The sequence below is a fragment of the Anser cygnoides genome, chromosome 16 (assembly GCF_040182565.1).
Source record: "Anser cygnoides isolate HZ-2024a breed goose chromosome 16, Taihu_goose_T2T_genome, whole genome shotgun sequence".
Lineage (NCBI taxonomy): Eukaryota > Metazoa > Chordata > Aves > Anseriformes > Anatidae > Anser > Anser cygnoides.
This window is the reverse complement of record NC_089888.1, coordinates 5,930,177-5,956,660: the sequence shown is the minus strand read 5'-3', so window position 1 is coordinate 5,956,660 and position 26,484 is coordinate 5,930,177. Positions and strand designations below refer to the sequence as shown.

Here is a 26,484-nt window from a genome sequence, read left to right as displayed (position 1 = left end):
CCGTCGCTCTGCTTATTGTTTGCTTCATTGTTAATCCTACCTAATTTAAAAATAGGAAATTGATTTCTTATGTATCCATTACAAACCAAATCATTTCTTTATTACAGCAAGGATCATATTTCATAAGCAAGTCATGGAAAATTAAAACCATGCCTGTTGCTTTGATGAAATAATGGAGAGAAACGCTAGAGGGGAAGGCACAGACAGCTGGGGGCTGTCATGCAACCAGCGGTGCAGGTTAACTCTTTGCAGGCACCCAAGGCTGCAGCAGCTGCCAGCTTTCCTCCCCACAAACTTCTGGCTGCAGTGCTAAGCATTCCCTTACTGCAAAAACTCAAAAGCCTCTAGAAGAGGGAATGCAACCTCTCAGAACAAAGTAGGTCAAGGATTTCGGTGGCTGTTTTTGCTAACAGAAGGTTTGCAGCCTGCCTGTGTGCACAACCAGATATTTCTCAATATTAACACCACTGATGCCAGGTGCCTAACATTACTGTTGCGTGCTGCACACAATACAGGGACCCATGACACCAGCCACGCATTAGCACCACAGTCCTTGCAGCATGAGAATTTCCAGGCCTTGGAGATGATGGACCACCAGGTGGGAAGGCTGAGGCTGAAGGAGAACCACATTTGTCTGGAGAGAGCTGCAGTCCACGCCGCATGCAGGTTATGTCCATGCTGCAGGCACTTCGGCCAGATCAACAATGGGTTAGCAGCGTGCTGTGACTTGGCAGATTATACACTAAAACAAAATCCACTGTATGCATAACCAAGGATTTATGGGCAGCTCTGCGGACCTCCCTGTGATGCAGACAGGACATCAGTCCTCTGAAAAGTAATTCAGATAAGCACCACAGCTAGCAAGGCATTGCAACATCCAACCCAAAGTTTATCAACTACTTCATTATCGTGCTGATCTCCAGGAATTACAGCCAAAGAAACAAAGCCTCTAATTTCCCTATCAGAAGGGAAAAGATCAGCAATTTATTACTGTACAGCATGTTTTTGATAATGTGTTATATATAGACGTAACTATATAAAAATACCATGCCTGAGGACAAAGAATAAGCAAAGCTGTCACAACAGACCACAAGCAGACAAACTCCACGAGAGCAAAGGGTGGCAACAGAGATCATTTCAGAGCAGTAATTCGGCACTCCGAGCACACCCTCCTGAGCCAGAAACTGTTTGCCTTCACTTTGGGATAAGAGTCTCTGTTTTGAAAAAAAGATTAGCAAGATTCTGTAACATGGGCAGTGTTACTCCTGAAGTCTGCCATAGCTCAGGGACTTGCTGTTGTTCTTTCTGGAAATTAGGGCCAGAGATATTACCATACTAAAGTAATTCTTACACCAGTTAAGAGAGCTGCAAACATTTCCACCTTACCTAATCCTTCCCTTTCTCTGGGAGGAGGCCAGGGGAGCACTTGTATCTTGACAGCAGGCAGCAGCATTTGCCAGTTTGCTACAAAGAGCTTCCTAACAAACAAGCCAAAGAAAGTCCTTTTAAAACTCTTTATGGTCCTTTTGCGCCGATGATTCTCAGAATTGGAAAACAAGTTTTGTAACTCAGTGGGAGCGAGGGGAACAGGCGCCTTCCAGGAACGTCCTGCATTGTCCCTTCTGCCCCCACCTCCAAGGAGTTCATCTAAAAAACTGTCACTGGGAGAAGTGTGCCCCTGTGCTCCTTTCCGCTAGCTTCTTTATTGGCTGCGGTTATGTTGAACCAACTTATTCATGCAGTAAAGATCCCAAGAAACGGTCTGTGTAAGCTACTGCAAGCTACCACCGAGCCGCTCCAAGAGCAGCTAAAACAGCCAAAGCTTTCTCAGCCTCTGTGAGGTTCTCCTACACAAGAGGCATTTCAATTCTCCATTACAAGAGGTGCTTTATGCTGCTTTCTAGCATGCCACACCGCTTCTTCATACAGCTTTGCCAGAAAACTCGTTTTCTGTATGGTTTCTATCAGCATTTTAACGATTATCAAATACATTTTACAAGTCATTTTCAAAAAGTTTCTTATTTAGAAGATATCCTCCAGGAGCTCTAACAAGTATTTTTTTTGGTGATATATTTGATAAGACAACCACAGAAATTTTCAGAAATACAGAAACGTTCATTTGCACTTGCCCAACAGAGCAGACTCACCACATAACGTTTTAATGGAACCACTGGGTCTTTGCATTAGCTGCATTTGACACTATGACAGCAACAATAACGCCCAGACAGAAATTGAGACAAGATGCAGTAATTAGGTCAAACCTTCAGGATAGAGCTGTCATCACAAAACATAAATGTAAATTAGTTTCCCATTGCCCAAGCTCTGTAAGCTGTGTTATTGCTATTGGTTGTCTAAGCAAGATAAAGGACTGGAATAAATGAGGGTCATTCCTCCTCTCACTATTCTTCACAATTACCCCATGTTTAATTGATCTGGATTAATTATTTAAGGTAAATTTAGCTTTCCTGACCTAATGGCAACATGTAAACTGATTAACTTTACAAAGCCAGCAAAATGATCTGCACAGCCAGCCCAGCTCCTGCCATGTATTATTTAGGCCAAGCTATCCCGTGTCTCTACCAGCTATTTGCTGCCAACGACAAGGCAGGGAGCAAGCAGGTGTGATGTGGGTCTGCTCCGGGACGGGGCTGGGCTCCCTCAGCACCACTGGGAAGGGAGGAGGAAGAGGAGGAGGAGAAAACATCCTGTGCTATGGCAGCACGTGACGCCTCCTGGGGTTGCATCTGTGTGGGCTTGGGGGGAAGGAAGGAAAAGGAGGAGATAAAATCCCCCAGGGTGGGATGAGGGTTGGGGACTCACAGGGAGCTCAGGGCAGATTTGCAATGAGGAAAGAGGCGCCTCCAAAGGCAGGTTGAGCAGCTTGGCAGGGCCAGGCTGTGGTTTGGCTGGTGGAGCCAAGCAATGCTGCTGCTAGCACGGCCTGACCCCAAAAAGCAAAGGCAAAACAGCCCTACGTCCATCTCTGTTTTGGCAGTCCTGTCACGGCCTCCCATCCCTGGGGGTTAGAGGGCAAAAAGGCTTATTTTGTGCAGATAGTGCCTATCTTCACTAGAAATCAAAGCCTAGATAAACTTTCCAAGAGCTTCTGCTCCAATTTGGAGCTGAGCCCTGCAGTGGGAAATGCAGTGCCCTACATGGACTGATAAGCAACTCAGTAAAATTGATTCCTGGGGTAAGTTATGGGCATCAGAAGAAAGTGATTTGTTTAGATATCCACAGCATTCCCCATCTCTTCTGGCCAACCGCTAAAGCAGGTACACAGATAAATGAGAAGAAAACACTCGTCACTGCACCGGCTTCGGGGAAGAAACAGATAAGGCCGATAAGGCTGCAAGTGAAACTCTCCTCCAGGCTGATGCAAATACACACTTGGGCAAAGGCTGCTCAGCTACAGCGAAAATGCTGCCTTGGTTGTTTGCAACAACATCACCTCCAGGCACAAACAGGACAATAACCCCCTGTCTCCATGAAAAGCAGCTTGTCCGGAGATCCAGCAGCAAAACAGGCAAGGCAGAGAGCTGGGAGGAGACAGAGATGTCCAGAGTCCTCCCCGAAGGGTGAGGAGCCCGGAGGATGCATCTGCAGGCACGAGCCGAGCTCTCCAGCCCTGGGGAAGGAGGCACCCCCCGGCTGGCTCTGGGTAGGAATGCTGTTAGCTTACAAAACATGGGGGCAGGGGACACAGGGGCACCAGAAGATGGGACAACAGCCCACCCAACCTCCCCGTGCCTTTACAGAGGCTCTCAAACCATCTCCCTCGTCTTTAAACAGAGATTCATGCAGTCCTATGAGCCCTACTACAAGAACTGATGGAGGTTTTCTGCCAAATTGCTGTGACCATTTTTTTTCCCCCCTCAATTTCTTTTACATCCCAACAATTCTTTCCTTGTATTTATTTCTACTCAGCTTTCTACCTCTGGGACCTGAGCAAGCCATCGAACCTGGCTTAAAAATGCCACAGAAGAATTCAAGCCTTGACATGGCCAAAGTATTGGTTTCCGGTGAAACAAAACAAAAGGCTAAGATGAAGTAACCATTTCGGCAGCTCATACATAGGCGTTGCCAATGGAGACTGAGGAGAGATAAGACAACACCACCCCTCCAGGTCTCACAGAGGAAACGCCCAAATCCAAGCCCAATTTTCCAGCAGTGTTCCCCACCCTGACTCCAGCTGAAATGGTGGATAAGCCACATTTAAAAAGATGCTTTAAAAAAGGGGGACAGAAAAAGTCAGGCTTCCCAGCGGGGCGGCAGGAAGGCATTTCCTCCCAGGGCAGGTTTTGTTTCCAGGCTGTGGGACATCTGCAGCTTTCCAGCCCCGAGGAAGGGACTAAGCAGGCCTCAGGCCTGACCCAGGCTAGCAGCGAGAACTCAACAGCACTCTGTGTTTGTTTTTAGTCAAAAAATATGTATTTCTTTGGATCATAATCTTCACCGGCAACCCCCAGGCCTACCAGGCTGCCTGACGCCAATTACTTCAAGGGTAGAAGCTGATGGGAAGGGAGCGGCAGGGCTGGAGGAGAGCAGAGCCCCAGGTCCTGCGCTGACCCAAACCAGCGCTGGCAGCAGCTCAGAGACCAAGGCAGAGCCTTCCCCAGGCCCCCCTCGCACAGCAGCTCTATGAACACAAAGAAAATTAGTGCAATGGGAGAAAAATACGAGACTGACCACAAAAACATGACCAGCAGGTGTAGGAAAGAGGCAGCTCTAAAGTAAGTGAATTTATACCTGCATATTAATGAATGCTGAACCTTAAAAAGCCTAATGAGACACTTGTTTTAATTAAAAGGAGGGGTCACTTAGCAGCTCCCCCACCAGCTCCTCCATCCCAGGGTCGCCCACGCTGGGCACAAACACTGAGGAATGCGGCTCCAGCTCACCCGCTGGCGTAACATGTTTGCTTTGCGACTTGTCGGACTCCTGCATCGGTTGTACGGCTGTACTTTGGTCCAAGAACATTTCACCCAAATGTATTAACCTAGCACTACATCCACCAGAGTAAACATTTTATTTTCCGAGAGGAACGCACGCGCCACTTTGTTAAATTGACCAAGGGACGTATCGGCTTTGTTTGTATTCAGCCTTTTTCGGCAAATTCCCAGGGCAGATGATGCCAGTTTTGCAGAAATTACAGGGATCATGCTGGTCCCTGGGGCTTGGCCGTGTGAGGAGGGGGCTGGCAGGGCTGCCATGGGGAGGCTGGAGCCCCTCAGCCCTACCAGGCTGGTGGGTTCCAGATCCCACCCTGAAAAAAAACCATTGATTTTTCCTGGTGGGATCTGTGCTTCTCTGTCCTGCCTGGTCTGGGTTTGGAGCGGGCAGGCCAGGGAAGGGAAGATGCTGGGTGGCTCCGGCCATGGCTGGCAGGGGCAGACAGCCCAGGCTGCCAGCATGCTTCAGTTCTTGGGAACAAAGAAATCCAAGCACGTGTGTACTCACCTGTACAGTTACGGGGCACTGGGAAATAGCCCCTACCCCACCACAGCCTTCCCCAGGGCAGGGGGCTGCTGCCGGTGGGCACAGGGGCAGTGCTGCCTTCAGGGTGCGCAGCCCAGGGACTGCAGTAGGGCTGCAGGGAGACCTGTGTCTCGCCACACCATGCTGTCCATCTGGCAGCTCCTTCCCTGCCCAAACCAGCCCCATGTGGTGAAGGAAATCAGTCCTCGAGAGCCAGGCTGCTCCCTCTGGCACTGATCCCTGCCAGCCAAAGCCATGGGGTGGGCACGGCACGGCCCCATCCTGCACCAAGCAGCACAAAGTCCCTTCACACGAGGCCGGGTGCCCAGCCGGCCGGGACAGGCAGCAGCACGACCAGAGGGCAGGCTGCCTTGGGTCACTTAGCGCCGACGCTGCATGAAGGAGAGCAGGATTTGTTTGTGCTGCTGGATGGCTTGTTTGTGTTAAAAGTACATCTCGTCTCAGAGACGGCGTTTCAGGTAACCGCTGCAGGGAGGCTGGGCATTAATGGTGCAAGGAGCCCCCCCAGGGATGCACAAGCATGCTGACAGGACTTACGTGACCATTACCCCTCCCAGCTGCAGTCCTGGTCACGGGCACACTCTTGGTGCTGTGTTAGCCTAAACCTCCCCCAGGAGGCTGAGCTGCCCCAGCACAGGCTCTGAGCACCAAGGCTCAGATTCCCGTGGTTCAGCTAATGCTACCACTAGGCGACAGTGCTTCGCTCACGCCTTGGAGCCCTCTACTGCCATCAATGTTTAACCCCGGTAACCTTGACTGACCTCCCCTCTGGATACCTGCCAAGGGGCTCAGGGTGAGCCTGAGCAAACTTCACCTCTGATGGCAAGGTAAAGCTGGCAGTGTCGGTGCTCATTCCAGCCAGGGACACCCCTGTGGTCCATCTAACAACCAAGATAAAGCTTTCTGGCTCCACTAGGACTGCTAGTTCCAGTTTATCACATATTGTTTGGTTGTTAACATAATGTGCTACTTATCTCTTAATATATAAATGGTAAGAGCAGCACGAAATAACTCCAGTCTCTCTGCTCACCTCCTGCCTCAAAAGGACAAAGCAGCCATAAGTTTCTGTGCACTACAAACCCGCCAGGACTCAGCCCTGGTGCTGTGGTGCTGGGTGTGCTCCTGGGGATCCCACAGCCAAGCTGCCAGCAGCAGGACCAAGCCTGGCTGGCAAACAGCAGTCATGTAAGTGCCCCAATCACAGCACTGGAGAGGTATTTGGACAGCTCACACACAAAGCCAGTGGGTACACTTATTAAATAAAATGCCCTTTTTGTTTCTGCAGACAACTTTTCCAGTGTAGGTGTGAGCTGGTTTCCACAGGAAATTTCTCCAGCAAATCCCCACGCCTCTGTGCGGGGGGAAGACACCAGGACAGCACTGCTGGATGAGCTTTTCCATCTTGCCCACAGCCAGCACCATGGGAGCCCGCAAGTCACAGCCGGGCAGCCCTTTAAAGCTTTCCAGGCATGTGCAGGGCCATGGGCATGGCTCCTGGTGGAGACTGCAGGGCCTCAGCCCCATGGAGCAGTGTCCCCTGCTCCACAGCTCAGACACCTAGGCACAGACACCGGCAGCCTGACCCAGGCAGGAGCAGGGCCACGGTGAGGCAGAGCCACCCCTGCGGACTCACCCAGCTTCCCCTACAGCTCCCCCTCGCACGTGGTTACAGGTTCAGCTCCTGCAGGTGCTTCTGCAGGTGTTTGCTGCAAGACAGCTCGTGGGGAGGCCTGGGCAGCTGGGCTGAGCCTCAGCAGTTCCACTGCGCCTTCTGCAAACCGGGATGGGGGGAGCTGCCCCTACCCTCTGCCGCAGGGGACCAGACTGGCCCCGGGGTGCCAGGAGAAGCCACCCAGCCCAGCAAAGAGGGGACCTCTGCACACACACAGGACCACAGCGCCCAGAGATGTGGTAACTTCAGAGGACCACACCAGCTGGGCGAGACTTCAGCCTGCAGCTAACCATCACCATCAGGCTCCTGCAGCCACCAGCCTCCTGACACCATGACCAGGGCCCACCCCCAGCACCCACCAATTACCTTCTGTGGTAGCACAACCACGGCACCCAGGAAAAGCCCTCAGCAACAGCAGCAGCCCCAGCCCAGCTCCTTCTGACGGAGCCTCCCCCCTCCAGGCATGGCTCATCAGCACTAACAAGGCTCCCCCAGCCTGCTCCCACCCAGCCCAGCTGCAGAAAATGGGGAAGAAGATGGAAGATGGGGATGGAAAGTGCCAGCCCTTCTCTTGGGATTCAGTTGGGGGGGGCTTAAGCGGCCACAGGACGCACTGCCCCGTGCTTCCAAGTCCTGCTCTGCTCATTTTGGACATCCTGCTTCTCACCGAGCCCTCCCACAGGTGTCCCTGTGTGTGCTCCCCACCCCGCACTCATCCCTGCTCAGGGAAAAAGCGAAGCCCCCAGCTCGCCCTGCTGCAGGCCAAAGGCCGAGCACCCTTCCCACAGGACAGCCCGGCCGCCCACGGGCTCCTTTGCTCGCCACCTCGTGGTGGCAGCTGGCAGCCCGACACGGCCCGTGGCCACACAGCCCCACGGCCTGGGTCCCACAGGTGCACGGGGTGCTGCGACCCACCTGGCAGTGTCTCACGTCCCCTGTCCTTGTCCCGCAGCAAGCATGACAAAATGGTGGTGACATGGGTGGATTTACACTCCTGGAACCACAACAGCCCCTCAGTGATGGAGGAGGGACAGCCAGGCCTGGGTTGCGGTGCGGTGGTTTTGTAGCCACCCCAGTGTTTGCAGCCCCAGGGCTGATGCCCTACCCTCCTAGCAGCGTTTTTTGGGGGGCCTGGTGCTGGCCCTGCAGCCCACACAGCCCCTGGGCTGGTGGCTGGGCCCAGCAAGTTCTGTGGGGCCGGGCCCTGCACCACCGCTGTGCACACACTCCAACCACAGGCTTGGCGGAGTGGTTTTCATTAGACCTACAAAGCAAAATTAGCCCCAGAAAGAGCCGATGCCTGGCTCTCTTCCAGGCCAAAGCAGCAGCTTCTGCATCATGCCCCCGCGGGCAGGATCCTGCAGGCCCTGCCCCAGCCCCTCCGCCAGCATCCCTCACCTTCCTGCCCCGCAGCACCCCCAGTCCCCACCACACTCCCCCTTTTTCTGTTTTTCCCCTCTCATTTGGGATAAACGGCACAAAAGGAGCCGTTCTGCTCGCCACCCCCTCCCCAGCCTCCTCCTCCCCCTGTCTGGCAGGTCTGTGTTATTATTAAGACACTTGAGATTATGGTTGTCTGAAAGTTGAAGAATGACAGCAAAGAACCAGATGCTGTACACTGATAAATTACAAGGGCATTATGCAGAGGCAGCTGTACCATATAAAAGCCTAGTTTTTATACCCTGCCATGATTTTCCATGTGGCATCGTATGGTTCCAGCATCTGGGCGTCACCGTCAATGTCTCCCGTATATTTTGCTGAGCACTGTCATTATGATAATGAAGAAATTGCAGCAGACGTTAATTGCAGTTCCCGCTGGCTATTGCAAGAAGTCGAAGGCACGGCAGCGGGGCTGGCGGGGCCTCTTTCATCTCACAGGGGTTTTTTTCACTCTTTTGGCACCAGAAGGGGGCTCTGGATGGCTCCGGGTGCTGTGATACTCCCAGCATCGGGGCTGGCTGGAGCTGGTGGGCACACTGAGATGGAGCTGGCAGGTCTCTGTCCCTGTCCCACTGCAGAGGTTCGTGAAGTTGCTTCTCCCACTTGGCTTTCTCGTTTGTGGGATGAGCAGAACACAGCCGTGAACTGCAGGAGGTTCCCCTTTCCCCTTCTCGGTCTGAGGCTAACTGCATGCAGAGCTGCTAATTTTCAGCCGTTGCTATAGGATGTCTGCAAACTGTGTGTCCAGAAATGCTGCAGGAAGCAGCAGCGTGTTGCCTCCTGACCATCTCCCCATGACATCAACAGGGGCTTTAGCAGGAGCATTTGCTGCTTTGATGAGCAATTTCCTTTATACCCATGGAAATCCCGCAGCCCCACCAGCCCCACCTGCCTGCTGGTGCTTGCCAAGGGCGAGGAGACCCGAGCTGCCTCCAGGCTGTGGTTAGGAACAGGACGACTGCTCACACTGTGCAGGCTCTCAGGCCTAGCGCTTGCCGTAACCACACCACAGGTGGCACTGGCAGCACATCTGAGGGCAGCTACCCGGCTCCACACGGGCTGTAAGAGCTGAGCCTCTGCTTTGCCCCAGGGGGACAGGACCCTGGGGACATTTGCAGGCTCCAGCCCCAGAGAGGAGCCCCCCATCTGTGACTCTGATACTCGTTTATTCCCAGGAGGATCGAGGAGGGGAATTTCAAGGTCTCAAGCTCCCTCTCACGCAGGCAGTTCCCTCTGCCACTCCAAAATATTCGATTCCCCTTGAGACTTTGGATGCGTGACCACCACCAGCGAGGACACGGAGGGAGCCAGCACCTCCAGCAACCTTCTTCCACCGCAGCCAGGGCCAGGAACGTTCTCCTGCTCCAGATCCTGCTCCAGGAGCAGCCCCACTCTCAGCAGCATCTGACAGCTGCCTCTGGGTGAAGGTTTCGGGTGTGGGTCCCGGTGAGGGTGGCCACCCGGGTGATGCATAAAGCCTCTGGAATTTGCCGCTGGCATTTCCTTGCTCTGTTAGGAGCCAGGTGAGGATGGGCAGAATTGCTGTCCCCTGAGTCACCCCCTGATAACCGTTTTTAATCATGAAGTCTCAAAGATGAAACATTCTTGCTTTTTCTTGCTCTTTAGCCCAGTGGGAGAGGGGCTGGTGCCACAGGCGTGACTCAGGGCAGAAGCAGGGCGCTCAGGCTCTCTGCCAGGCGCGGGGCTGGCGCTGGCAGCACAGCCTCTGGGAACCGGCCTTGTTGGTGCTGGCTCGTGGGGACACCCAGGGCAAGTAAAACAGCACATCGGGCAAAAGGGGCAGCTGCAGGAAGCCCCTGGTGAGCCGGGATGGGGAGGCAGCTCCCAGCCCTGGGCAGCCCCTGATCCCTGTGACTGCCCCAAAACCAGGGGATCAGCCAGGACGGCCTCAAACCTCCCCCCAGAAGTCCTCCAAAATTTGTACAAGCTTCCAAAGCCCATAAAAGCAGGTACCTCCACTTTTCCCTTCCCGACCCCTGCCAGACACACACATTTCTTTCCAAACGGCTCTGTAAAGCTGCAGGTGGGATCAGAGGCCTGCCAGGGAATTGCTGGTTTGACCAGAAGCACCAAAGCCTGGGAAATCCTCGCTTCTTTCCCTTCTGGATCTGGTCTGAGGAGGTGCTGTGGCAGCGTGTGCCCAACACCGTGCCTCCTGCCAGCACCTGGGGTGGCCCAGGGTTCCTCCAGCACCCCGGGGCATCATGATCAAGCGGCAGAGCTGGTATCCTTGTGTTATGCACCAAGAGCTCATTCCCTTCCTCTGTCTTGGCAGGGTCCATGGCTCCATAAACCAGCACCCTGGGGCCAGAGGAGCTCCACCATGTGGGTCCTGCAGCGCCTCTGCCCGGAGGCGACGCCAATCGCACTGACGCGGCGTTGAATTAAACCTCTCCCTCTGCGAAGGCAGCACTGGCAGTCATAACACTCACCTATTTTTTTCCAATGGGCAGTGGAAACTATGATGAGCAAATGTATACGGCTACAGCTTCAATGGAAAACTGCTCAGGGTGCCTGTGCCTGGTCACCGAGCTGGCCTGCGGAATGGAGCGTGCCGGATTGAACATAAACAACGGGGACGTGCAGGGGCTCAAGCAGGGTGCAAAAAGGAGTTATTTTTCCTCTTCAAGGGGATGTTTCAGCTGCCTGCCAGGCAGAGTGCAGGGAGTGGGTGGGGGTAAGAGGGAGCCCGCAGCCCCACAGGGATGCCCCCCTCCTGCACTGCAAGAGAAGCACAGGAGGAGCATCGCCGAGCTCAGCCTAGCAGGGCGCTTCACTCAGCACGCTCACGAGCATTTAAAATCACATGGAAGCAAAAAATAGAAGCATTGCTAAGACCAAATAGCATTTATGCCAGCTATTGTCAAAACTCCAGCTACCAAAAAAGAAAAAAAAAATAAGAAAAGAGAAGCCCACCAGGCTTTAAAATGAGGAGGAGATGGAGGGCTTCACACTGGGGATTTGGGAGCTGCCCCATGAGCTGCACCCAGGGCTGGTGGGTGAATTAACTCATTGCTCAGGTATGGCTCATTCACAAATATCCGCCGCAGCTGCTGCAGTCCCGCTGGAGCCACAATTAGCAGTGATGCCCCAGCAGCTGTGCCAGGGCACGTCTCCTCTGGGTGACCCAAGGGACTGATTTACGCAGGGTATGAAGGCTGCACGACAGTTAAAAGCCCGGAAAAAAAAATGTTATTGCCTGGCCCTGCCTCTAGCCCATCTCTTCCTCCCTCACTCTTCCTTTTCCCCAGAGAGGAACCATCCCCGGGGCCAGGGGCAGCATCCCGCTGCTCGTGCACCCAGAGCAGTGGCTGCGGGGCTCCCAGTGCTGCCCACACGCCTCTGCCCGCTCCGTGCCCCTGGGGAGCGCACGGCACCCTCACAGCCCAGCACAACTGCCTGTGTTATCCATGTGCATGCAGAAAGGTGCCACGGGCAGTCCCAGGTGCCCTGGCACGGCCAGAGCTGCACAGAGCAATGCCCAAAGCAGCAGCAACAGCCCATGCTCTGAGTCCCCGTGTGGGGGGACAGTGAGGGTTTGCCCAGCCACCAGCTCTGCTCAGGGTCCTGCAGTGCCAGGAGCCAGTCCCACTGCCCAAAACGTGGGGCGTGTTCTTCCCATGCCCCCCCAGCAGAGACCCCACCACAAAAGTGCCTGCACAGGCCTCATTTTGGCAGATGTCTGCAGCGGAAAGAAAAGGCCTGGGGGACACAGAGGAGATTTTCCTGCAGGGAAAAAAAAAAAAAAAAAAAAAAAGAGGGAGAGGGAGGCTGCCCATCTCAGCTCATCGCTGCCTGGCACCTGTGTCCCAGGGCAGGCGTCCAAGCGCGCCGAGAGCAGGCGCGGTGCCACCGCAGCAGATGGGCACGAAGGCAGGCAGCACCGGGCTCGCGCTCCCGCAGCCGCTCGGGGAGGGGGCGGCTGTTTAGGGCAAATTTCCCAGCTGAGAATGTCAAAACAGCTGCCAGTCTGGAGTTTATACACCTATAATTAAGGGGGTATGTGATTTCTAATCCAGCTCAAATGGAGCTGGATTAATTGGCAAACCTAAAAATAGCATCCGTGACCATGTAAGGCAAGCTTTTGTGTGCGGTTTAAATTAGGAAAGTGGGCTCTGGCTGGTTGGAGTAAGCTGGGAGAGACAGAGGCATCGTTCTGCATCCAGACTGCCTGCGAGGGCCTGATCCTGCTGAGGGACAAGGGGAACCCGCAGTACACAGCTTTGTCCAAATGTACAAGCCTTGTTCCTGCTGCCTGGAGCCCCCAGAAGGACTCGGGGTGGGTGGGCATCAGCCTTACCCGCAGCTACCTCTGTTCCTGGGGGAATAGAAAATGTCTCCCCTTGGAGGTTAGCTCTTGGCTGGGCTCCTCCATACGTGCCTGCAGTTGCTGTGCCCCAGGAGACACCTCGGACCCCCCCTTCCCACGCAGGTCCCATCAGCAGAACAAACTCCGCTGACTTGTGCTCAAACGCCGATCCACCCGCAGCCAGACTGCAAGGTTAAATTGCTTTTAATTTTTGTTTAATTATCTGCAGTGGCACAAATAACTAACAGCATCGATTTGAACTTGGCACACAAAGGCAGGTTCCAAATGGCAAAGCATATTATGAGATCGAATTACTAAACGTAGCTAATGAGCAAAATAATGATGTGGTGCCAAGCTATAAAAGGTTAGACTTTAAAGTTGTCACAGTTCATAAGCAAGAAAGATTTAATCACATTCTTAATCAAATATTTATATGATAATGTGTTTTAATCAAAATAATAGCAATTAATTTGGAGAGGAATATATTGTATGCTTCCTATCCTTGCACTATAGAGTGTTTTTTTTTGCGGTGGGGTTGCAGAGCACTTATTTCCTTGCTGAATAATGCATCAGCTCCAGCTGCGAGGTGTCCCAGCTGCCTGTGGCTGGGGACACGCTGTTGGGGCCACAAAGAGCAGGTCAGGCCCTGCGGGTGCCGTTCACCCTGCTCGGAGCCTCGTGCTGCCCCCAGCACCCTTGCTGGGTCCGGATGCGTCCCGGCACAGCACCCGCCCGCCAGCCGGGGCCCCGCGCTCTGCCTTTGAAGCGCTTGCTATTCGCAAGTGATTTAGCTGCTACCTCTTTCCCTCTGAATCCTGCCAAATCTCATAACTCTCCTTGGCAGCTGATGCTATCGCAATGATTTCCAGCTGTGGAAGAAGCAGCTTAAAATGGCTGCTGTGTCGGAGCACCGATCCTCTCCTTCCTGCCATCCTCGTCACGCTGAGTGCCTGCAAAGCCTCTGCCGAGGCACCGTGCGGGAGCACCACGAGGGAATGGAGATGGAGGCTAGACCCGCAGAGACCTGCCAGGGAGAAAGAGAAATCTAAAACTTTGCCCCAAAACTCCAAAATGAAGCTTGTTCAAAATTTAAAAAAAACAGGGGGGACCATTTCTAACAGGAGCTGCAACAGCCAAGGTGTTATCAGAAAACATCGCCTCTTGAGGAGCGCACCAAAGTCCTTCCAGCACAATTAGTGGAGGGAAGCAGACAAACCATTCAGGTATTTCTTTTAACAGAGCCTCCAAACCATTGCTGCTCACTAGATGCACAGAAAAGATCTTCAAACCATCACGCCAAGCAAAACAGAGCCTATTGAAAGGGAGCATCGCTCACCCCAACCCCCGATAAGAATATGCCATTGCTCTGTGCGTAGCTCGGATGAAGCTTTTGAGGAAGATAAATGCTGCAACAGCTGCCAGGGCTGCAGCAACCTCAGCTCCTGCAACCCAGCCTGGCACCAGCAGCAGCCTCACCCCTGCTGCCCTAGAGGTGCCCACAGGCAGGACGTGCCGCTTGGTGCCGGTCCTGGGGCTTGCAAGGCAGCCACGGCCATACCCTTTGCAACAAGGTGTCCGTCACGGCACCAGGGATGGACTGGGGAGTCCATCAGAGACACCGCAGCAGTGTCAAAGCACTGGCCCTGCCTCAGGGCCCTTGGCACACACCTCCACATATGCACAGCCCAGTATTTTTCTCCTCCTGTGTTCAGCCTCCTGTGCTGGGTGTCTGTATATGCACTTTTCGCTGTCTGCCTTTTTAACACTTCATCAGAAAGCTGGAATTTTTTTTAAGCACTAAGTTTGCCGTTTCTGTTGGAGTCGAGATGAAAAGCTTTCAGTGAGCCACCTTTGATTGGAATCACTTCTGTTGCCTTTGGTTTGGCCAGATGTTTCCTAATTACTTATCTGTCAAGTATTTTTTTTTTAAACGCACAGACATTTCCTCTAAATGAGAAATAGTGTAAGGTTCTTGTTTAGTGTCTTTGCCTGAGTGAAATAAGCCAGGCTAAGCTTCATCAAGGCTGGATTTTATGCTTGAACATGCAACTCAACATCAAAAGCTTGATCTTTTTTATTATTCAGCACAGCCTTTTTAGACCAACTTCAGCAGGAGCCAAATGGCACATTATAACTTGGGATTTAAAACTTTTATTTTTAAGGCTAGCTCTGAATCATGCAGCTTTCTCCTGAGCCTGAGATAGTTTCGTGTAATAACTCAGGGCCAGAATCTGCCACCATTACTCACGTCAGCGAAGACTTATTTACACGAACAGACTTACTGAGCGAGTACTGCTTGGTGTGAGTAATGGCCACGGAGTCGGGTCTCATCCTTCTCCCATCAGAAAGCAGTCCCACGGATCTGGGCCCACGAGGGCGTCTGTCCCTTACTCGTGCAGTACGGGCTCTGAGGGAGGGAGACAAAGGAGGGAACCTTGAGGAGTAAATCCCCAACCCAACCCATCCCTCCTGGCAGGGATCATTACCTGTCAGCCACTGGAGACATTCGGCATCGATTCGCTGCCTGGTGCTCTCAGGGATCTTTTACTTCAGGTGAGAGTCCCGGGGACCCAACGTCACCGCTCCCTCCAAGAACGGAGGGGAAAGCCACCAGCACTGAGTCCTGGGCATTCTAAAAATGTCACTCTCTTCTTCCCTCTCCACCTGAAGCAAACAAACCCCCCACGTCTATCACAGCAGCCGAGGGGCAGGGGTCACCCCAGGCCCACCGGGCTGTGCTGTGCACCCAGGCTCAGCGGGGCTGGGATGGGAGGGGTGCAGGGGAAAAAAGCTACAGCCATCCTCCAGCCTTCCTGAATCCAAGCACTGCTGCAGATAATAGGCCAGTACACCAGAAGGGGATTGGATCAACCAAAAGTAAAGCCATATAACGATTTTTCAATAGCTTTAGCTGTCTTTGAGAGCGAGTAGCACTCTTTGATGAAAGCAGTAAGATCAGGCTGGTAAAGCTTTAGGAGTTTAAAGTTATTTGATAGCTGGTTATTTTTCTTCAAAAAGAAGCTGAGTACACCTCTGCCTCTAGCCTTCATCACAGCACCAGAAGTGCTTTGTCAGTGTATTTGTGACAAATTAATTATAGGGATGGAAAATCTCCGTAGAAATGAATATTCAAAAAAATTTTTTTTTTTTTTAACGCTGTTGACTTCAGGGAATGCACTTCTCTTTCTAACGCTGTATGTTTTCCTCATTAGCTCTCCCCCTCCCCCAGCTCCTTTCAGAAACTTTCAGAAATTATTAGAAATGGTTTTATTTTCAGCTAGCCTGGGGAATGGCAGTAGCAGTGGAACAAACCCAGTGACGCTGGAGCCTTCCTGCCAAGAAGTGGCCCATCAACAAGCTCTTCAGAGAAACCATCCCAAAATTACCCCACCACTCCCGATTACCAGATACCAGTAAGATGTCAGCATGGGGTTATCTCACAAAACTTTAACATTTAAGGAGTCCTTTTTTGCTGTTTTAAAGCCTTTCTTAGCTTTCTTAGGTAGTGCACTCCCCTCACATACCCTGAGTCTCCTTTACCTAGAGGGCTGCACCAGTATCGAAAGTCAGGGTTGCAGCTGCAACGGTCGCCTCGCTGGTGGTTAGCCTGGGACCTTCCTGCCACCCTGAGCCAAGAACCCACCCCCAAAAACTAGTCAGAGGATTTCTGCTCTGAGTCACGGCCTCCAAAACCTGGTGAGCAATGATGAGAAGGGCAGCAAGCGTTGCTGGGTTTTGGTAGCTGCCACTGGAAACATGCCTGTCTGTGGCACTGGTTTTTCAGTATCTGCATAATATTGCAAGTCTTAAAAAACTCAACTAGGATGAATGTGACTCCCTATTTCTGCTCTTTCTGACCTCAGAACAGCTTCCCAGAAAGAGATATGGTGCTCTTTCTCTTTGCAAAGTCTCTGGAGAAGCAGAGGGCCCTTGTTTATCCCTGGCTCTGATTATTGTTTCTAAACTGCACATCTTTCAACTTGGGCAGAAGTCGTTTCAACGAGCACATTTCCCATATGTGAATTTCAGTTAGGCCAATGAAAGCAGGAGGCCACAGCTCCCCGTCACCACCCACACCTCTGAGCTATCCTCACCTACATCCCCGTGGTCAGGCTGGTGCTGTCCCCGTCCCAGCATGGCTCAGCCCTGTGTAAATCACTAAGAAATCATCCTGCAGGTCCTGGTGGCTCTTCTGGACGGATTGCTGTGGGGCGATGATAGCAGGCCCAGGAAGATCCCACAAACCCACAGCTCAACAAGAAGCCATGGTCACTGCTCCGCTGCTGCCTCCCCTTCCTCGCCTTCCCCCAGCACCTCAATTAACAAGCTGCCTCGTTAATGTCCTATACTTAATTAACAAGTTGAATTAATAAGTAGCCCAGGCTGCTTAATTAATAATTAATTACTCCTTGGTTAATAAGGACATCAGGAACTAGTTCATAAGGGAATCATTTCAATAGATTAAGGTGAAACAAGGAGCTAAGGAGCAGGGGGAAGCATTAAGCGGCCACATGGAGCTGGTGCCTGGACCATGCCCCAAGAGCAGCTCTGGGCAGCTCCCCCTCGAGCTCCTGCCTGCCTCCTCCAGCCCCAAATCCAGGTCAGAAACACTCAAAACACACATTTGGTTCTTGAATCTGCCGATGATGCTCTCCAGAGCCCTGTGTTGGTGACAGATCATGGGGACAGCCCCTCTCTTCCCCGGGAGGTGCCTGTTCCTGCTGGAAGGGAGGAGCAGGGGAAGGTATCTCACCCGCGGGCTCTGCAGTAGTGCAGGAGGGTGATATCACATTGTATTTTGTACTTATTCCTCCCCTTTTTATTGCTCACTCAATCTAAAAACATCCTTTCCATGCAATGATCTCTCACTTTCCAGGGAAGGACTGTGAAGGCAGTGTAGTAGTCAAACCTCCTACAGAGAGAAGCTGCAAAGGTCTGCGTGAAGAAAGAGAAGAGGGAGACACCAGGACTGCCAGGCTTCTCATGCATTTGTGCAACTGAGCTCAGTGTCAGGGCAGACACTGAATCCTCTGCAGCATTTCCTGGGTGTCCATCGGCACAGGGACCTGCACCTAACTCTCTGGGGTCAGCCACCCGAAACGTGCTGGGACCGTGCGAGAGACCTCCCGAATCCCCCCCGTGCTCCGAGCACCAGGCAGGTGTGAGCAGCACTGAGGGTGCTGAGCCCAGGAAGGGATATGATTCTATGAATACCCTTCCCCACAGCACAGCCTGGGCTCAGCTCAGCTGCACCCAGCTCAATATGTTGCCGGCAGTTTGACAACATGCACGATTTGGCATTTTTCAGTAGGAAAGTGTGAAGAACTATGTTGATGTTTTCTTCTCATTTTGATACAGTAAATGTCTTGTTTCTATATTAATATTGATCTCAAGGTGTGTATACATATGTATACACACACTGTATACAAAAATACTCATAATATCATGTAACATTTCAAATTTAGCTAAATAAAAGCAGTTGATTTCTCCTGATGGTATTGGTTTGAAATTTCCCATCCACAAACCACTCTGAAATCCCAAACAAAACAAAAAGTCAGAGTTGTTATTTCCCACACAACAGATGTAACGCAACAATCTCTAGGAAAAAGAATTTTTAGTTTTATTTTTGCTTATGGTGACTTACGTTCACGAAAGGGCTCAAAGAAGATATTGAGCGTAGCAACGAAAACCTTTGCAGAGAGTAATTACTGTTATTTTAATTTATAATTTCGTCATTTCCTACCTGAGTATTTTATCACAGGGAAACAACCATTGTTGTTATGGCCACACTGAGAATTTATATTGGTTTATTCTGAGAAAACAATTAATGGTTGTCTATTTTGTCCCCAAATTTGGTGGATAACCTGCAATAAAACTCAAACTGAAAAATTTGTTACTAATAATCACAAGGAGGAGGGGTATGGGGAGGAAGCTATTTAATGACAAAATGCTACAGACAGAACCTGTAAGCAAAATTGAACTAGAAATTCAGCTTCTTAACAGAAGGATGCAAGGATACTTTCCATAGTGTGGAAATCCAGATCAGTGCCCTCACATCGCTTATTCAGCTCTCTGGTATCTGGTGTGTCTCTAATTTCTCAGAGTGCCATTTAGCTTAGTGTCAGTGGGAAGGAGCTGAAGGCAAGTGCAACTTATCTGGTGACAGAAGGAAACTCTAGTTAACTCAGGATTCTTTTTCTGATATAAATCAGTATTTCTATAGTGTCTCCTCCCTATACAAGGCCAAACGCACATGGTGTCTCATACTTAGCCATATTTTACAGAGGGCGGAAAGGGAGGGCTCAGTGTTTTCTTCAGTCTCCTTTCACCTGCTATCCTCTTCCCCTGCCACAGCACAGGCAGTTCAGACCCAGCCCCTGCTCCCCAGCCATAAAGGTTAAAGATAAATCCAGTGATAGCTCTTAGCACCAGTAAGAAAACCAAAGAGTACCGAAGAGTAGTCAGGGGTCTCCAACCTAAGGAGAACTGAGCTTGGAAAGAACTCAACGCTGACTGATTTGTGGTATTTACCAGTTGCTGCATCTGTTGCATGGCATGGATGTTCTCCCTCTGTCATCTGCACAAATCCACTTGAATATCTTCTTTTGATCAAATAGCATGTACAACACTTGGTTGGCATCTGGCTTTGTAATGCAAACAGCAGCAACAATCCAGATGGCCTTACGGGGAGTTTTGACTGTTCTCAGATGGTCCAAAAATCCAGTGGCAATGCTCAAGCAAAAAGATATCTCCCCCTCAAGGCAACTTAACGATATTTTCTATAGCAATTACCATAGTCAGATTTCCCTGTTTCCTAACCACTTGTCCTGAATTTTGCTTTTGTGCAGTCATACAACAATGACTACAGATTTGGGAGGGAGTGGCAGTCAAACAAGGCCCAAGGAGCAGAGTGTGCGCACCACTCCCATCGCTCTGAGCAGCTGGGAATTGCAAACGTAACAAATTCCTGTCCAGTGAAAACCGCATTTACTCATCCAAAACACATGCATGCACGTCACCATTGCTATGAGTGCTAGGGCTTATTTTGGACCACAGTGGGCCACACGGATTCGTATGACTTCTAGATGCCTCATCAGAAGACTGGCCTCACTGTGGGCAAGTGGCTCTGGCCTTGCTGAGACAGAGGCTGATTTTATTTCAGAGAGAAGGCTTTGCACATGTCCAGGGGGTAAGAAGTCCTGAACTTCTTGGTTGTTGCTGCCCCACAGGAAGGCCCAGAGCTGCAGCCCCGCCTGGTGTGGTCACACTGCCTCACGCCAGTTAAACCAGCTTCAAAGCTGGGGACAAAAACAAGTCCCAGCCTTTCTTCTCACCGCTGAGCTCTGTTCCTCACAGCAGGGAATGCCACCTGCTCAGAGCTGCCAGCTCCTCTCCACCAGCTGCATTTTGTGTTACTGAGACCAGGAACTTTTGCTGGTGATTCCCTGGGCCCACAGGTCAGTCTTGCTGAGGCCTGAGGCCCAAGTCCCTGAGGCGTAAGTCCCTCATCCTGCCTTTGGGCCAGACATGGCACGCTTCAGCTAACCTTCACCTCCTCCTCATGCAGCAGGACATGTGTAAGGGTTGATTTTAAACCTTCTTGGTCTTCCCAGGCCTGCCTTGATGCTTCTCCCCCCACACTCCTATTTTTCATTAAATGTAGGCCAGCAAGGAGAAGCGAGTTCAGTGCATCTGTTCAACACCAACACTGACAAACAGCACGGGGAAGTGTTTCTAACCTGAAATGTATTGGCATATCTAACCAAAAACCACTTGATTTCCCCTGGAAAGCAAAAGCTGTGAAACACCATTACTAGCAGGTTGCCCTTGCATGTGAAGTAATTGAATCAGGAAATAGGAAATATGAGGCAGGAGAGCTTAGCTGTCATTTTACAAAAACAATTAAATGCATGAAATGTATCTTAATGATATAATTAAGGCAGAATTCTAATCTTCCATTAGTAGTGGCATTAATTATTGCGAGCACATTACAGTCAGTATCACTGGAATGAGGAAACCCTTTGTTATGCAGCTTTATTAAAAAACATCAAAATAAAAGCAGATTATCTGATCTTCAAGAGAAGCTCTACCACAAAATTTCTTTTGAGCAAACCCAGATTATGTTCATCTATTCAGGCTGACAGAAGAGGTCAAAGCGTCAGAGGAAAGCCACTGGAAAGCACTACATGACTGCTAGGGCTGGCCATGGGCTGCCACAGAAGGTGCACAGCAAGCAAGTTGTGTGAAGCAGGGTGGACTCGTACCATCAGAGGCACCATGAGCTGTTGTTGCAAGCTGTATGCTTGCTAGAGATGTATACACCCCACACTCCTGGGGTTCAGCATTTCCAAGGCCCAGACATCAGAGGTCAATCCATGGTTGGGAAGCTGCTGCCTGGAAGCCCCAGCCTCCAAAGGAGCCCCAAACGTTGCTCATGCAGTCACTCCCGGTGCAAGACAAATCCTATAACCTCATATCACATACAAATCTTACATGGGTACCCAAAGGTGTAATTTGGTCCTCTAGCAGCCTCTGAACACAACCGTACCATCCTTTCTTCCTAAGCAGGCTTTTAGCTTCCCTGCCTTCCCCTAAGCATCCACCATCTGCAGAATGCAATAGGTCTGTTTCAGTTTTACAGCTCAGATAAGTTTCCAAGTTTTGCTTCCAGGGTTTCAAGACGGTCGGCTTGGCACAGCATAGACCAGGACTTTGGAAATGAGCTTGGCCACTGCGGGAGGAGCCAGTGATGGGCTGCTAAAGGCCTTTGGATATTCCTCAAAACTGTTTTACGTACTGGGACAAGTGGTGGCATTGCTGATCTCAGGTGTGAAAACACCAAATACACCTTTCCAACCAAAGCAGGAAGCCATCAACAACATTTCCCCTGTGGGTACACTTATTCGGGACTCTAAGCAAACTTCAGCAGGCTTCTGTGTATATATTGATTTTTGTCACAAAATTCAGCTCAGCAAACAAAGGTTAGGAAAAATTAACCCTCCCCCACAGACAGCCATGCAACTCCTAGGTGATAACTACCAGAGGACGAGCAAATGCATCAGTTGAGTGATGATGTGGATACCTGCTGAAAGAGGGGGAATTTTCAATTATGCTTGGATGATTTCTACAAGTACATTTCCCGCTATATGGGGAAAATCAATTAGCAAGAGTCATTTGTTTCTGAATGCAGTGGCTGGAGAGAAACATTAGTTCAGAAACATTAATTTCTGGACAAATGTTTACAATTAAAATGCAATTTTGATTCCACTCAAGTCCTATGCTGCCACCGTGCATCTCCGCCAAGTCTGGAGAATAAAGGAGCGTCTCCAGGACACACAGACTGGGGTCGCAGTGGTGGGGAGTGCTGCTGCCGGTTTGCCACTAGGGCACTGAGCTGCAAAGGACAGAGCTGGGGAACTGGGATATTCCTGGAGCTGAACTTTGATCCTTGAGAGACAAGAAATAACGGGGAAGCTCACACAGCTCTGAAGTACCCAGACTGGGAGAAGAAAGAAGTGGCAACCCTCATCCCAAATGTGCAGGAGCCCTCGACCTTAGCTTTCTGCACATCACAGCAACTTGCCAGCTCACATGGATGTAAGGTTCAAGAGAGAAATTGGAAGGAAAGAACATTTTTGTTGTGTCCAATTCAAAAAGTAACAGTGTTTAAGCTATTTCTCCAGATTTGCCAGGATTGGCCATGGTCAGGGTGAGGCCCCGGGACAAGCTCACTCAGACATCCCCTCTGCGTGCCCTGGGTTAGAGAGAACCCCAAATCAGAGGACAGCACACACAGATGGCTGGTGGTGGTGGAGGACAATGTGATGCAGTACCCCAGGGGTTAGGATTTGTTTTCCTGTGTAGAACAGGTGGAGAACTTATTTAAAAGCAACCTGTGTCAGATGGCATTTGTGCCATTTGCTCAAGTCCTGTAACTGATCCAGGAGCTGAAGACCAGAGGAAGCCCCACGGGTGGTCAGCACACACAGAAGCAGCTACTCGTGGCTGTGCTTTTACCAGTGCAGGTGGCACTAGAAGCCAGAACAGGAAAGTGAAACCAGTTCGTTTTCCCATAAACCAGAACTTCACGAGAAAAGGCAAAGTCAGTTTTCCAAACTCACATTTGGTTACAGCAATTGCTCACGACTGGTCACATTTGTTCATGACACTGAGACTTCATTTCCAGGCAGAAAACCTCCTAAAGAGTCAGGCATCTTCTGAGAAATCAGGAGAGCTGAGCAAGCTTGAACAGACTGAAGGAGTCAGTCCACTTCCTTAAAGCCTCACTTCATGTCGTGCCTTTTCTATGGCACAAGGAGCCTCGCTTACATTCCTGACACAGCACCTTTGTTGTCTGGTGCAGCTACTCAAACACCACGCTCCCTGCGATGGCAGGGCTTCCTTTGAAGCGCTGCCAGGCTGTAGGCAGTGGGGATCGCATCCTTGTAGGTACACGCAGAGCAAACATACTGGGCATGCCTCACTTTCCTCGAGATGTGGCGCACAGAAAGCACCTGCCCGCATTGCCTTCAGTAGGTTTTTCTGCAATAAAGGGTTGTTCCCCCGTTGTAGGTTACTCAAGAGATGTAAGTTCTCAGCAGCAAGGTGCAAGTACATGCAGGCACTGTGCAAGTTTGCAGCAATTGTTTACACGAGTAGTTTATTTGAACATTTACAGTAAAATCTATCCTGGAAAAGGTAAATAGAGGTGCAGTTTCATGCCACTCTTCCAATGTTACTGTAAATATAGACATATTTAGTAAGTTTTTCTTCCAGTGTGGGGACTACACTCCCAGCTGACCTGCAGTGGTGCGGGAGAAAGAGGAAGCTTTCCAGACCTCCTGTTTGCAGAGCAATGAAACATAACAGGGCTCAGAGATCAGAAGGAAAACAAACAGACCTCTCACTCCTGCCCCACGCCCCTGTTTTCCCTCCCCAGGTTATATTTAGCTCCTACCCTACCCACAGGAGAGCTGCCCAAGCACTTCAGGGAACATCAAACCTTCCTCCTCCTCGGCTGGGAAAAAACGACAGAGCCATGCAGCTGGGCAGAGGGAAACGGCAGCTCTCAAGAGGCAGAAATAGGGGTGAGGAAAAAAGCAGTAGGGCCCATCATGGTCATACATGATTTGTTTTTCAGCCTGATTCTCCTCATTTGAATATCACAGAGCTTTGATCCGGGATTCAAGAGGAAATGTGTGTGTGCCCTGTGATGGACAAGTGCACTAACAAGCTCTCTGGTGTGAACATGTGCTTAAGGCTTGTCATCCCCTGTGAGGAAGCCACCAGTGTGTGCTCACCCAGGCACAACCCACCCCAGCTCGCCTCACATCCACACCAGCTCTGCTGCCTACCCCAAACCCCACAGTCTCTCCCTAAAAGGACACAAAGCACCCCGAAGGTGATCTTACATGGCTATTCCAGAGCTCCTGAAGGGCTCAGATGCCTAATCCTTACCCATCTTAGGGGACCATGAACAAAACTGCTGTCATTATTGTGCCAAGACCTTTAACTCAACGCTTCAGGGTCAGAAAAGGATCTGTAGCCAAAGCCCATCCTCCTCAGGGGGCACACTGTGACAGAGGGAGCTTACCCACCTGTGACAGCACCGTGACCCCCCCCCCCCCCCACCCGGGGGGCTGTGGGGGTCCCCAGGGTGGCACCCTGACCCTGGGTCAGGCACATTCACCTTGCTGTTTTTGATGTGCCCAGGCTCAGGGTGTGCGCCCAGACGGTGAAAACACTCCCATTTACATCTTGAGATCAGAGAGGCCACAGTAGGAAGGGGAAGGCCAGGGCCTGGCAAGCAGCATGGGGGGGCTGCCTCATCCCCCAGACCCCTCATTAAACCAGGCTGCTCGTTAGCAGCGTGCCCGACACCGCAGCAGTGGCTGCCTACTTCAGTCACTCCCGTAACCAAACGCAACTCCCCAGAGCCGCGCTGAGCTAACTGCTCACCGCCCAGGCTGCCCATTGCGGGGGTAACTGCTCCGAGCGGCTGCTTCTTGACTGGCACCCAGAACTCACCGCTAGCCGCTGCGATCGTGATTTATCGCTGCTGCCAGCCATCAGTCTCAAGGCAGCCGCTTGTGTTTGAGCCGGGAGCCAGGACAGCACGAGGAGGGGGCCGAGCACTCACCGGGAGCTGACAAGCAATGAATCCCGACCAGCAGCAGAGGCTCTCCCACATCTCAAAACCCACTCCAGGAGTGCTGCACCACCTTTCTGTCTTCCTAAGCCTCTCTGTGCTTTATATCACGGCTCCTCTGCCTGGTCCAGAGCCATCAGCTCAGACAGAGATCCAAATTTCACACAGGCACTTTTAAGCCTACCTGAGCAGGGGCTCTCCACATGCTGAAGCAGGGGGAACGCTGCAGAGCAGAGCAGCCCCCAGGAACCAGCAATGCCACCAGAGCAGCCACAGGCAATCAATGCACTCAAAGCCACCTGTGATGCTCCTGCAAAGCTGAGCTTCAGGGTGCCCTAAAAAATGCCATAAATCCCAAGCACACCACATAAAGAAGCAGCACAGAGAAGGCTGCTGTTTCAGAGGATCCAACAAGCCTTCTAATCACTGGGGCAGCTTAAATTGGCTTCCAGGGCAGGGGGGGATTGTGCTCACCTGTGCAGGACCAGCCGTGCTGCCTGGCCCCAGCCCCACACATCCTCTGCCGAGCTGCCGCAGCGCTCCCAAGCAGGGGCAAAGGGCATGCGATGTCAGTTTGCCCCAGCAGCCTGCAACCAAAGTGGATTCAGGCAGAGCTTTTCCAGCCCCATCACATCTAGCAGCACAAGCACTGCCGGGGCATCGTGCCCCAGTGCTAAGGCCAGGTGGGGAAATGTCCCTGTCCCCAGCACGGAGCTGCTGTCGGGCACGGCAGCCCCGAGGAAAGGCTGGCACGGATGGGCTAGCACAGTGCCTTGAGGAAGGTGACACAGCCAAGGTTTGGGTTAGGACAGGCGGATAAAATACAGAGACAAAAAAAAAAGGGGAAAAAAAAGCTGCTGTGAAGTTTGGACGCTTTGAAGTTGGAATTTGCACCTTCCAGTGAGCAGAGCCAGAAACGCTGCAAAAAGGGCCTCAGTCTTGGAAGCGCAGGGTGAAGCTGAATCTCCTTGCTGAAGTCCTATTAAATTTGCAGCACAGAAATCTGTTTAAAATCAAAGCCTTTGCCACTTGTGGTTTCCAAAAGTCACAAAACTGTTTCTTCCGCTGAGCTACAGAAAAAAAAAAAAAGTTAAAAATAATCTTTTGCCAATCAGCCATGCTGCAGTGTCCCCAGATCACCTTATTAGCTGCAGAAAGGTAGCCTAGTAACAATATTTCTCTGCCCATTCCCACGCACTGTGTTGGTTGGATTTGTTTTTTGTAGGTTTTTTTTTTTTTCATTAAAAAAAAAAATCCCCTTTGGAAAATGTGGTTTCATCTGAGTTCTCGTTTTCTGTGGGAAGACGTCGGTTTCGGCTGTGAATCCAAAAATGAAAAAACTGTCATTCCAAAACAGAGACTGAAAACAAAACCCTGCCCTTCCCCGCAGTCCGC

The 26,484-nt window shown here is 51.3% G+C and overlaps 1 long non-coding RNA gene across 1 annotated transcript; it reads right to left on the bottom strand.

The window, feature by feature from the left end:
- Positions 1 to 12,393: 12,393 nt before the first annotated feature.
- LOC106042022 (uncharacterized) lies at positions 12,394 to 17,168 on the bottom strand. Its single transcript, XR_001210878.3, has 4 exons — positions 17,036 to 17,168; positions 15,428 to 15,605; positions 15,224 to 15,348; positions 12,394 to 13,965 (listed from the first exon to the last, which is right to left on the bottom strand). It is a non-coding gene; the product is annotated as an uncharacterized lncRNA (long non-coding RNA).
- Positions 17,169 to 26,484: the final 9,316 nt, after the last annotated feature.